The following is a 12,282-nucleotide window of genomic DNA, read 5'->3' on the forward strand; positions in this document are numbered from 1 at the left end:
TACAAGACTGTAGTTTAGTAAAAATATACTCTTTTATATAAGGACTCTCAGCAGATTTCCGAATACAGGCTTAAGTGTGTCAAAAATGGTTCCAGTAACTTTAAAAGATGATGCCACAATGTTCACAGCAAGATGTAGGCCTTAGTTGCAATGTTCAGTCTTAGGAAGGGGTTAAATTCTTCTAAAAACAGCTCCACTGTATCTATGGTTGTTGCGCTGTTCGTTTGAGGTCTGGGCACTCCGTAGCGCTCCTGTGCGCTTCGTACGGTAAACTAATGAAAGGCTCCACTAACTCCCACGCGCCTCGCGTTAGACGCGTACGACACGACTGATGCAAGCAAGGGGTACGAGTCGTATTGCACTGGTGCGACTCATACCTCGCTATTCAGACACAAGCGAATTAGACGTGGGACCCAGCGCACAGTTCGAGGCGTACCAGGGGCCTCAGTAAATACGGACGGTGCGAGGCGTTTGTTGGAAGCAAGAATCGCACAGCGCACAGTTCGAGGTGTACCAGGGGCACAGTACCTTTTCTTGGGGGTCCGGGGAGGACTATGTAGGCGTAGATCCGACGTCCCAAGTCGCGGTGCTTTCCTCCTTTGTGGCGAGCTACGGCTCGGTGGCTCAGCAGTCTCTGCTCTCGGAGAGCAGCGATGCGTTGGGGTCTCTTGACCTCGACGTCCGTTCCAGTCCTGAAGAGGGGGCGGCGGCTCGAGGTGATTCCAGCGGCGAGGCGCTTTCAGCAGGGCATCTTCACGGAGGGGCAAGCCCAGGCGCAGTCAGGCTTTGCATTGCGAGCTCCGGCTCGGTGGCACAGCAGTCACGGGGTGTTTGTGTCGGGCAGGGCTGACCTTTACTTTGCGAGCTGCGGTTCGGCGGCCAGGGGTCACTTTGCTTGGCAGGACAGGGAGTTAGTCAGGCTCTTTAGAGTGTGCGATGGCGGGGCACAGCACGCTCAGCTTTCCGTGGGTAGCGCTGCAGGGGTAGGCAAACACCAGCAGCAGCCTCTCCTTCTTCAGGGGGTAGGGCCCACTGTTCCTGGGGCGGAGTTCAGGGGGCAAGTTCACAAGCAAGCCCTTGGAGATTGTTCACAAAGATGCAAAAGTTGAATTCAAAAAGTCATTTAGTCTTTTCTCCTCTCTCCTTCTTGCAGAAAGGCACCCACCACAGGCCAGTCTCTCAGGCTAGAGACAGTAGCCCTCCATGCAGCTTTCCCAGGCCCTTCTCTTCAGGCAGAGTTTCTTCTTGGTGTAAACAGTATCTGATTTCTTAAGAGCAGGGCTCCTACTTTTATACATCATTTCTTTTGTTCTCGTAGGCCAGGGGGGCCTTTGCCTAACCCAGTCAGTCTCTGAGCACTTTGTTTTTCAGGCTCTGGCTTCTCCTTTCAGTGAGCAGGGCAGGGACATCAGACGTTCCGCAGGAGGTGGAGCCAGCATTGTGGTGACAAGTACAGTCCAGGAGCACTCTGTTGACAGTCTTCCCCTCTCTCTTCACAAGGTGCAGGGCAGAGTCATCAGTCGCTCCCCAGGGGGCGGAGTCAGCATTGAGGTGGCAGAGCACAGCCCTATTCAGAGTCAAGGGGCACTCCCCCCACCCATCCTGGTGTAATCCCCCTATTCACCACCTGTCATCCCCCACCCTGTCACTCGCAGAAACCAGACAGCAGATACACATCCTAGCAGAGGCAGGCTGAAATGGTTAGGCAAGCAAATACTAACTTTCCAAAAGTAGTATTTGCAAACACATGATATTAAAATAAACTTTACTAAAAGAAGTATTTTATTATTATGAGTTCAGGAATACTAAACTTGACTTTCTACCATGTTCCCTGAGCCTGCTGGGATCATAGAGTGTAATAATTCCAGCAGCCCATTCTGGCCTATGAGAACAGGTAGCCTTACAATAGTGAAAAACGAAATTGGCTGTAATTCACTATTAGGACATGCCACACACATCAGGGCGTGTCCTACCTTATGCTTACAATGCACCCTGCCCTTGGGCCTACTTTAGGGGTGACTCACATGAAGTAAAGGGAAGGTTTAGGGGCTGGCAAGTGGGTGCACTTGCCCAGCCAGCATGACAGTACCAGAATGCACGCAGGTTCTGCAATGGTAGATCTTAGACACATTTTACTAGGCCGCTTCTGTGGGTGGCACAACTAGTGCTGCAGGCCCACCAGCAGCCTTTGTATTTACAAGCCCTGGCCCTCCTGGTGCACTTTACTGGGGTCTGACAGTAAACCAAATAAGTCAATCATGGACACCAATCACATATACACTTTTCAGTAGGGAGAGCATATGCACTTTAGCACTGGTCAGCAATGGTAAAGTGCCCAGAGTCATTAAGCCAACAAAAACAGGTCAGAGAGAATATAGGAGGAAGGCAAAAAGTTCAGGGATGACCCTGACAAGAGTGCCAAGTCCAACAATTAGCCACACACATGTAGGAATGCAATGCCTTTTAAACACTCGCCAAAATTTCTCACAAGACAACTTCCTAGAAGTAAACTTGGATAAAACCAAGACAATGTCAATAAAAAGTCGCTGGAAAAAACCCCACCACTGGCACTTGGGAAACACCCAAATACAAAATACAAGTTACAAATACTTGGGGGTAATCTTTGAAAACGGGGGTCAATTTTCCAGCCAGATGGAGATGATAAAAAGGAAAGGAATGGTCGTTGAGATAACTTCGGTGCAAATAAAATCCCGGCTTACGGGTCCAAGGATCTTTCCTCTTCTCCAGATTGCACAAGCCAAAATCTTGCCTACGATTACATACGGCAGTGAAGCTTTAAGAGGAAGAGGTGCACAAATCCCGGACAGCACCCTAATAAGGGCCTATAGAATGATGTTTAACATCTCCACATATTCATCCCCAGCTCAAATCTGGGCGGAATTTGGACCTGTAAAACAACAGCTAGTAAGACAGGGGGAGTACATAACCTGTTGGCACAAAATCAAGAACCCCCCCTTAAACAGCCTAAGCCATCTTCACTGGTTAGAGCTCAAAGAACAGTGGCACCAGCAAGAAAACATCTACATTACTGTCTTTCAAACACCGGCCTCAGCCAGGCTTAGGAAGCTCCGACCACACACACAGGCTTTAAGAAAATAGTGCGGAAGACAATAAGGGGTATGTCATTAGTAGAAGATAAAATCGCCTTCGCGTCGGGAAAACACACCTGAATGTCAATTAATGGCTACACATCTACCAGCCCACAACCTTACTTCATCTCAGGATACCCCAAGACCATCAAGGAGACGTTCATGAAATACCGACTAGGAAAACTGCCAGTCATCCAGCACCTACCACCATGGCTGAGGGGGCAAATGCTTCCACACTGCCGCATGTGCAATTACAGAGTTAAGGACATGGCTCACTTGATATGTTCTTGCTCCAGCCTGTCAGGGGAAAGATCCCACCTGCTCAAACATCAATTCAACGAGCGTGGGAATCGAACGCGGAGAAAAGCCGTGATAGCCTGTTTTAATCCAGAAGAACCGCAGATGAACTGCAAGTTAGTTCAACTCCAAGCGCTGATAGACGAAAAACTGTCAATCGCAGGAAAAATTACAGATCAGCGCATGGACAGCCCTGCTTAATGGGGAAAAAAGCATGTGCTCTGGAATCCATGTGTATTTCTGCTTGCGCAGGATAACAAACCTGCAAGCGCTTTCAGAGTGAACAGTCACAGGACTTGAGGTCATTAGGCTTAATGGCCCTGGTAACTCTTGCCACAGCTTGTTTTTAGCAAACGTTCCTTTATCTGTTTTTATTACTTATTTTAACTATTGTCGTGAATCATGCACTTTGTTATCTCCATTTTTTGTATTAGTTTTAATTAACTTTATACAATAAAGATTACCTAGGGGACATATTATCAAGAACAGGCGATAAAATTATCGCCGCTTTATTGGCAGGAAACTGCCGCTAAAGCGTCGATAATGGGCTTGATAATATGCCCTTGTGAATTCCCATAGCAGCCCAGGTTAACACCAGAACCTGGGCTGCTATGGGAATTTACAAGGACATATTATCAAGGCCATTATCGCTGCTTTAGCGGCAGTTTCCTGCCAATAAAGTGGCGATAATTGTATTGCCTGTTCTTGATAATATGGCCCTAGATTTTTAAGTAGATGGAGGAGTATGCAGGTAAGTGAGATGCAAATATTAGTGAGAGAGGAAGCTGTGGTGGAGAGAAAGGGTAGAAAGGTAACAGATGTAGAGGTAAGCACATAAATGATAGAGACATGTCAAATTGTGAGAGAGATAGAGAGATATTGAGTAGAAAGAGGGGAATTGAGAGTAGCTTGGTAGACATGGTTGAGGTGGAGAGTTGAAATAGAGAGAGGAGTAAGTAAGAGATACAGAGATAGGTACAAAAAAGAGGGGGTTCAGGAAGAAGAGGTTAAGTCAATAAGAAGGGTACACGTGAAGCAAACTGTTTTTATTAATTTAATAGCCATGGATCGTCTGTAAGCCCAAGGGCTAATGTTGCACCGGGTGGGCTTGTGCACTAAGCCTCAGTAAATCAAGCATAGCCATTGGCAAGTTACAGAAAGAATTACTGTTTGACTTCTCACTATCTTGATCGCTGTATCGGGAGTTTAAAAAGTGGGAGCCCTGGTCAGTTGTCTACTTTGCTTCATTCTACCACAGTCGGCTCTGCTCTTCAAAGCCATTTCAAGGGATGGGCAGAGGATATCACCGAACTGGCAGAATTCCACCTTCTGTTCTCGTTGCTCTTCCAGCGGCTCTTAAACATGGCTGTTATATTCAATTTCACAGTTTAGTGCCTTGCGCCTTCTAGATCTCAACATACTGTTGTAATGTGCAGTGCTGTCTCTCACAGCAGCAGTTGCCTTAGGGGTTGACAAGTGAACATTCAAACAAGGGCACTATTACCAACGTTTCCCTATGCCCATGTAATTAGTCAATCAATCAATCAATCAATTTGTATTTGTAGAGCGCTATTGTCCCCGAGAGGTATCCAGGCGCTGCATGGGTGGGGCTATTCGAACAGACAGGCCTTGAGGCCGCTCCTGAATTCAGCGAGGAAGGTGGAGGGTCTGTGGTGGATGGGGAGGTTTTTCCAAAAACAATTCTCAGATTAGTCACCTGCAATCTTCTTGACTCTGGGTCTCATTTTCTCATGTGGCAGTCTTGTTAAGAGAGTGTGTCCCCTACAATCAGTGTATAGGAATCTCTGCAAGTTCACAACTATGTACAGGCAGTGGCACATTGTATCTGCCAATCGCAGGACAAGTGACAAGTGGTGCACTGTATGTTGAACACCATACTAATGCTGGGCAATGTGCACCATGGAAGTCACAAGGGTTAGCAACGTGAACACTACTTTCCTGCAAACATATTGGATGATCTTGGAGGGGGTTGGAGGGGTTGACAACACAAAGAACTGCCAGATCCACTCCATTGAAGTGGAAATGGCAAAAAGAGATCCTAGGAACTGAAACCATTCAGTCCTAGAGCCTACTCTAACATTTGTCAGTATCGTAGCAGGAAGAGGACTGGTTCCAGCACATGGAGAGAGCATGTTCTCTCATTTGAGTTGAGATGCTTTTGAAAGGGAATGAAATCCTCCCTAAAGAGGAAGAAGGCAAAGGCCATCTTGAATGACAACTTTAGCAAAGGAACTGCTGAAAACCTTTCCAACCTTACTGCAAAAAGAGATGGGGGAAATTAGCGCACAGGATAAGAATGGCACCTTACCACCTCTTCCTTACAAAATTCCTGAGCTTGAAAGAAAATGTGGAAAAAGGATGAAGTTCAGCCTGACTGCCAAGGAAGAAGACTAAGAGACTCCTGTTGGCACCTAAGGACTTGAGCTGGTTTTCATCAGCTATATTATGGGCGTCCTGATTTTACTAAACAGATGTAAAAGGTAGAAGAGCTCTTTTAAAGCCTCCTTGCTGACAAGTTAGAACTGGATCCTGAAAGGGCCCTAGATGGACGGAAATCTGGCACAAAGATCTTCCACTGATGACCAGAGGGTCGCATGAGGAACCAGGATGATTTTTCCCAGTGCAAAGAAACCTTTGGGACTAATCATCATTTTCGACCTGTGGAGGACAGGGATGAGATAACTAACTCAGTGCGTACTGAAAAGATAAAATGTAAATTCACGTTTCATATTTGGCTTTACTAGCACTCTCCAATCAAAATTCGTCAATTCAATGTCACAATATAATATATTAAACGCAGCAGAAGCTATAGCTCCCAGCTAGAGAAAACACGCAATGTTACAACATGGGGGCAGATTTACGAGAAAGTGACTCAGTGCATTCCGCAAGCCATTTGGCTGCGCCACACTGACTCACTTTCAGAGCACAGGAAAGTGACATATTTACAATGATATGTTGTATTTTTGTGCTCTCCCCTGCGCTGGCACACAAACAGCTGCCATGCGCCAGCGCAGGCACCCTTGCACCTTGATGCAAGGATGCCTGTGTCATGGAGAGATAGTTTTTGTGCAGGAAGGGGCACTTTCCTGCATGAAAACAATCACTACAGGCATTTTCCTCTTTCAATGCGTGCTGTAAAATGCAGCACGCATTGAAAGAGGAAAAAACTAGGAGAAATTAAAACATTTCTCTTCGTTGCGCCTCCCTACACCTCCCCTGGGGGGGTGGGCGTAGCATTCAAACTCATTTCTAGATTTACGATTCCTCGTAAATCTAGAAATGTGCCTGGTTCCATGGGTGTTGCGTGGGAACACCCATAGCAACACCCATGGAACGCCCCTTTCACACTAAGTGCTGCATGTAAAGGGGCCATATGTACAAGGACAGGAAAAGCCACACAGGGTGGCTTTTCCTGTCCTTGTAAATATGGAGCAGTGAAATACACAACCAGTACGTCACAGAAAGTGAGGTACTGGTGGCGCAGGGGGCTTGTAAATCTGCCCCATGGCATGTTTCAGAAGGCGATGCAGCAAATATTCCTGATTTATGCTTCATCTGTGCACACTGTGAATGTTTGTAGCTCCCTGCTCAGCTGCACAACTTCTAGGCAATACCAGCTCAGTCACACGTGTTCCAAAAGCAACATATCAGAGATTTAGAGTTGAAAAAAACACATAGAAGATGGAGCTCCTAAACGGCATACCAACTCCATCCACATGTTTACACCAAACGGCTGTCATCTCAAATACACATGTAAGTTATGCATTAACCTGGATAATGTATCCTTTCAAGCTCACTTATGATTCTGTTTATTAAATGAAATGCCTAGAAATGATGGATCCTGCAGGCATGTTATTGCACACCTGTTCAGTGATGGCTGGTTACATTTGAAAGGGGTCAGGCACAAAGTTTATGGGAGAGCACCATGGCGAGCAAGCCCGAATAATTAAAGGGCGGGTTGGGGGGATCTCATGCTGTGAAATATTTTGAAAAAAGTGTGGGTAAATGGTGCATTTTCAATTTGAGTTTTAAGAAGGTTAATAAAGCAATTGTGAAAGTGATGTTATTACATTAATAAAGGGATGTCATATAACTGATTCAAGATGGCCGCGGGGAAGGACCTCTGAAATCAGGTTCCCAGGCTTAGGATCACTAAATTAGTCAAAATCCCACCCGACCGCCCCCACATCTACACCCCCAAAAGAATCAGGACTCACCAGAACTGAACAGGGGCAGAACCAAACAGCGACAATCCTGAATTGCATAGAAACAACGTTCCTCGCTTGGTGCCTCCAGGACGGCAAGCGGTCCTGCTGAGGTGTCAGCTGGTGCAGAACCCACCAAGCGATCCCTGGATAGCCCCGGATGGACCCGCAAGTGTCCCAAATCCGACGGTTGTCCATATCTGGGCACAGTTACCAGGACCCTGGATCGGAATGAATTCTTTTCCGGATCTGCACGGAACACCGTCCCGCAAGAATGACTGACTGACCCCAAGAAGGCTTCCCTTGGTCCACTCTCGGCTCACCCCCCACCAACCACTATGTCCAGCTGAGCATTGGAACATTCAGCGTAACAAATTGTGGCTTTCTCCTTCCATGAACAGACCGGAGGAGGCCCAGGACGGAGATAAAATCATCAACAGACCTGCACTGAGCACCGTACCTCAACTCGAGATTGCCTGTCTTCAAGATGGCCGACTCTGGCATACACTCAGTCCCACTGAGAATTATTTGCTGCTAAAGACAGGATCAAACTCTCAAAACCAATGCACCCAATGACTTTAATGGCTAACAAATTACAGTTAATCCCACGGCCATTGGATCGCAGAGAAGAAAAGTCCTACCTCCACGCAACAGCCGGACTTGCCTGACCCAGTGATGGTCATCAAAAGGGTAACTCCCGTTCTTTATACGCTGTGCTGGTGACCCCGGGTCCGCCCAAATGTAGCAGCCCTTTTCTCAGGCCACTCATACTCCCCGCACTAGACCCGCTGGGCAATTCCTATCAATAGGTCATAGACCTGACTTCAATACTAATGCCCCAGTGTTATGCCTGATCGCAAGATGGCCGCCCTCTGCTTTCCAAGGAACTCACCCAGACCACGAAACGGCGCAAATGAGACCCGGAGAACCGATGACAGGGAGCCTACCTTGTGAATCTGTCATCAACTTGCCCCGGATGGCCACAGCTGTCACAACAATCAAAGAAAAATCCACAGGCCCGAAAATAAAAATCTCCTATACTCACATCTTTAATGAGCACACTTGGCCCAGTCCGGGGCCTCACATGGCCGACGCATCCCTGCCTATGTGTCCCTTCAAATTGAAACAAAGATTCACAGCAAGAGCCCCATGCAGCAACACGCCCCGACATGCGGGTCCCGGAAATAAGGAGGCACAGACCAGCTCATAACTGACTCGGATGCCTGACCCCAAAATGGCGGCTCTGTGAGTGCAGTAACCCCTGATCAGCATTTTCAGACAGCGTGAGAAGCGACGCTGTTCCTCACCAAACCACGCCTGACCCCAAAATGGCGGTTCCATGAGTGCAGCCTCTACTAATAAGGTTTTTCAGACAGAGTGAGGAGCGACGCTGTTCCACACTATCCCGCACCGGAACCGTTCATCAATTTTGGCAAAAAATAAACAACCCAATCTAGGGATCAGTTGCCCGAACATCCCTGGAAGCCCTGGGAGTGAAAGGAAGCTAAGGGGCTGCACAGCAGGTCAGTTAAGCCCTACCTCCCTGACCCAACTTAAGGCGGCAAATCACAGCCACATCCCGCTGAAGCGCCCGGCACCACAACTTCCCCCAGAGCACTGCTTGCAATTTATCAAGCCCGCTCCCTATCCTAACCAGACCGCTATATAAAGGTCCCCCACACAATACAATCAGTCTGTAGCAGATGAGTGTCCCCCACATCACACATTACCACACTGACCTCCTTGCAGCTCAGACCAGGGCAAAAATGAATCACAGATACCTGATTCCACATTCCTTATGCTGAGTTTAATCTTCCATACATAGTCTCATGGCTCCCTTATTAGTGAGGGCCCTCACTTTCCGTCCAGTCTCACTTCGCGACCCACAACCCCTAGATGATGTTATGTTATGTTATGTTAATTAAAATTTGTAGAGCGCGCATACGCCCATGGGCTTCTTGGCGCTGAGGAGAGATAAAAAACATAACAAGAGAGATACCAGCAGGAGTCACTATTTCAAGTAGGCCTGTGTAAATAGGAAGGTCTTAAATGCCTTTCTAAAGGTAAGGAGGTCCTTACTCTGTCTAAGGGTCAGAGGCAGAGAGTTCCACAGGGAGGCTGCTAGAAAGTGGAAACAACTGCCTCCCTGTCGCTTTCTCTTGAACCGGGGTACCTCAAGTAAGTCTTTGTGGGCTGATCGCAGACTGCGCGAGGGGGTGTATCTCCCTATCAGTTGCCTTATGAACAGGGGACCTTTGCCTTGTAGAGCCTTGAAGATGATACATCCGGCTTTGAATGTGGCTCTCTGAGCCACAGGTAGCCAGTGCAGTTTCTCTAGCCCTAATTTAATCGATTCCCATTTAGGTACCTTACAGATCAGCCTGGCAGCTTGATTCTGGAGGTGTTGCAGTCTTCTGAGTTGGCCTACAGGCAAACCTAGGTAGAGACTGTTCGATAGCGCCTAACCAGTGTGGATCCCTCACCCTATCAGCATCACGATCCCCCCTTCAGAGAAATGCAACAATGTCACCGGGCACATCAATTTCCACCAACCCCCCACACCGACCTACCAGAAACCTCATGGCGTGAACTCCTTCGCAATTAGCATCCCCCAAACTCTCCCTTAAAGGGAAAAGAAACTTCAAACATAGACTGATTAGACAGCATTTAGAAACTCTATTCGCAGACTCATATCACTGCTCCCCCAAAGGGCAGATAAAGATGGATCTCATCTTCCACACTGAAAGACCCAATAACTGGAACGACACATTCAGAATGCAACTTCACATCTCCAAAACGATTACTACACATAGCTGCAAACTGACCACCTCACCCACAAACCGCTCGATATGGAGCGGCAACACATCTGTGACCATCTACGCAAACTGCCCAGTCTTGAAACAGATACAAACAATGACAATCTAGAAGCCTTCGACTCCCTCTTCCTCCCAGTCCGAACCACCCACTTAGACACGCTTCAACCTTCCCTGACCCAGTACTTATACCAGACAACCTATCTTACCAGGTGAGGCAAACAACCATTTCTACGCCCTCTGCCAGAACCACCATCCTCCCCTCTCGAGTCACCACCCACTCCTCCACCCCCACGAATCGTGATCTCCAACTCCCCGATGAACATCAAACTCAACCTCCCCCCCAATTCACCTACAACAACATCATGACACTGCCCTGCTGGCACTGTCCACTAACTACACTACCACACCCATAGACATCAAGAGGATGAAACCACAACATAACCCAATGCACCCCCTACCAGGGTCCAAAAAACAGAGGCAGCATGGTCTACACAAGCAGCAATAGGCACCATAACATAGTCACGCCCTCCACCTCACGGGACGACCCTACCCAAGACTCCCTCACCCCGTCCCAGAAAACATTGTGCAGTGTCTCGCCCGCTAGAAATTATATTCCTGGGCCTAAACTAAATCTTAACCAACCTCGACAAGGCCGAAAGCCCCGGCAACCCCCTCCCATCCCTCCCAGGGCTCCCACTCCGACCAGCTCCAACCAACTAATGCGCCCTATCGGGTCATTAACCACCCCCGTGACCCGGATACAGAGACCCATAAGAACTGGCACAGAGATCCCGACACAGAGACCCATAAAAACCAAAGCCCCCATTACCCAAATAGAGAGACTCATAAGAACCAAAGCCGCAATGTCCTCAGAAGAAGTGGCTGATCTAGCCTCAAGGTACGACTCTCCTCCTACAGCCTTCCCAAAATCCAAGATTCAAGTGATCACGGGTTTCGGATGAGACTACCCTCTCACTAAACCCCCAAGACCCCAGCCCTTCCTCACCACCATACCTGGGGCCCCCCTGGAAAAACCCACAGCAACAAAGGACTTTCCACCAACTGCATGCTCTTTAACTGCCGATCAGCCTTCAAGCAGGCAACTGATCTAGCAGAAGCCTTCCTCTCCCAGGATACCGACATTGCGTTCATCACGGAGACTTGGCTAAATGAGCTCTCCTCACCATGCTTGGATATGCTTGTGCCCCCAGGTTTTACTATTATCAACAAAGTTAGAAAAGATCAACGAGGTGGAGGTGTAGCTATCATTCACAAGGACAACATTGTCATTACGGAAATGGACACTTGCAAGTACAGCACCTTTGAATGTCTTACCTCCAATATCAAGACTAAGGATAAAGGAGCAATATTCTGCCACCTTCTCTATCACCCACCAGGCAACACCTGATTGCTCACTGTTCACTCGGAGATTCTAGCAACTTAATTCTTGGTGACCTAATCCTACGTTGGAATGAAGTATACAACCCGCTAATTCAAACTCTAAACAATCTTCACCATGACAACAATTTATCCCAACACTGCTCAGAGGAAACACACATTAAAGGAGCAAACTGGGATGCCATTATCGCTCAACGAGATGGAATTATGATTGACCACATACTCCCCGTGGACTGGTCGGACCACCACATTATCTTATTCCACATCCAACAAAAAGTGCTATCCCAGCCACCTGTGCAAGATCCCCCCCTAAATGGGCTAGAAACCTCACCCAGATTCCCCTTGTTGTCCTAGAAAAAAGGAAAAGCTCGCTCCTCCCCAGCGCCAATGATCACCTCACCACAACTGAACTCACCTCGCTCTACAACTCAAATA

This window comes from Lissotriton vulgaris, chromosome 3_1 (assembly GCF_964263255.1).
Source record: "Lissotriton vulgaris chromosome 3_1, aLisVul1.2, whole genome shotgun sequence".
In the NCBI taxonomy this organism is placed as follows: Eukaryota; Metazoa; Chordata; class Amphibia; order Caudata; family Salamandridae; genus Lissotriton; species Lissotriton vulgaris.